The sequence below is a fragment of the Etheostoma cragini genome, unplaced genomic scaffold, assembly GCF_013103735.1.
Source record: "Etheostoma cragini isolate CJK2018 unplaced genomic scaffold, CSU_Ecrag_1.0 ScbMSFa_4662, whole genome shotgun sequence".
Classification (NCBI taxonomy): domain Eukaryota; kingdom Metazoa; phylum Chordata; class Actinopteri; order Perciformes; family Percidae; genus Etheostoma; species Etheostoma cragini.
In genome coordinates, this window is record NW_023269055.1 from 50,893 (window position 1) to 52,849 (window position 1,957).

General features: G+C 37.6%; 1 pseudogene; it reads right to left on the reverse strand.

Annotated features, from left to right (window-relative positions):
- Positions 1-1,562, reverse strand: part of LOC117941225 — a 10,563-nt pseudogene extending 9,001 nt beyond the window's left edge.
- Positions 1,563-1,957: the final 395 nt, after the last annotated feature.

The window sequence follows — 1,957 nt, forward strand, 5'->3', positions numbered from 1 at the left end:
ACAGGGCATCACTTACTACTCCCATACTAATGATCAAACATTTTTACTGTATACTTGTGGAGATCTTTGAAGGCAAAGACCCATACTTCTGCCATTCGACAATGAAAATATGAAACTGTAGGAGCTCTAAAATGAATTTGCTCCATAGTTCCAGGCAGGGACGGACATATTTGAGTACGGGGCATCAGGTACTACAATCATACTAATAATCAAAAATGTTTACTGTATAATATTGGAGATATTTGGATGCAAAGTCCAGTACTGCTGCCGTTCGACGATAAAAAATATGAAACTGGAGGAGCTCTGAAATGAACTTGCTCCATAGTTCCAGGCTCATTTTAGAGCTCCTGCAGTTTCTCTTCTTTTTTTTTCGTCTAACGGCAGAATTATGGGACTTTGCCTTCAAAAATCTCCACAAGTATACAATAAAAATGTTTGGTTTTCAGTATGATTGTAGTACCTGATGCCTTGTACTCAACTATGTCCGTCCCTGCCTGGAACTATGGAGCAAATTCATTTTAGAGCTCCTCCAGTTTCATTTGTTTTTTTTGTCTAACGGAAGAAGTATGGGACTTTGCTTCCAAAAGTATACAGAAAAAATGTTTGATTATTAGTATGGGTGTAGTAAGTGATGCCCTGTACTCAAATGTATCACTCACTGCCTGGAACTATGGAGCAAATTCCTTTTAGAGCTCCTATAGTTTCATATTTTTTGTCGTCCAACAGCAGAAGTATGGGACTTTGCTTATAAATATCTCAATAATTATACAGTAAATATTTATGATTTTCAGTTTTATTGTACTACCTGATGCCTTGTACTCAAATATATCACTCACTGCCTGAAACTATGGAGCAAATTAATTTTAGAGCTCCTCCAATTTCATATTTTTTGTCGTTTTAGCCTAGAAATTAGGGACTTTAACGTCATAAAATGTCATTTAATTGCTTGACTTTAAACATGGGTGTAGTCGCCCCTGAAATAAATAGTTGTCTAAAAATAATAATTATTAATGTTATTAAGAAAGAATAACTCCAACAAATTTATTTCACAGTTTATTGGAATTGTATTTGTTTTGTATAAGGGATGGACAAGGATTACATATTTTTTACTTGTGTTGAATATAATCTATTAATCTTGGTTTACATGCAAGTTTGTACTAACACTTTAGTGTGAAAACCGGAAATACTCGCATGTGTATGGTTCGCTAGTCAAGCTGTGCCGTTAGAATGCCGGTAAAAGAGCGCACTACAAATTAAGTGTCGGCTGATTTGACCACGGAGGTCCGAGTGTCGGCTGGCTTGACCGCAGTCGGAAACCGGGGACGTCTGGTCACCCTCCACAAGGACTTTAGCTTGTGCTACACTAACTGCTAACGATGCCAACGATACTTGCGGGCTAACGATGCTAACAGCCGTTGGTATCATAATTTTTACAAACTGTAGGCCTATGGATGTAAAACGATTTTAACACACACACAAATATGTATGTTTTCCATATGTTTACATATATACATATATATATATATATGAATGTTTACCTTCTGTCCGGTTCAGTGAGTCAGCGTCCGGTGTTATGTGCCTTCTGGTTTTTCCACCTACTGGTTTCCGAGGCTGTCCAGATGCCGTGTAAACCTCAACGGCTACCCACGTCGACAGATTCGCTACAAATTCATAAACATTTTACTGGCCTTTACATGTCGCACCTCAATATAAAATGTACTGAACTAAACAGAATATCTGAGCACGACACTACAATAACATTGTAAAAAGGGAAAGTTGTGTTTTAAAATAAATTACGATGATCCGTGTCGCGCTGGGTTCGAACCCTCTTCGGCAAAAATATAACGGCATAAGAGTCCTCTGCACTATCCACTACACTATCGCATCATTCACGTTTTTTACTCAAAAAAACTTTGCTTTCTCTCAGTAGAACAGGAATTTCAATTTAACAGCGCAA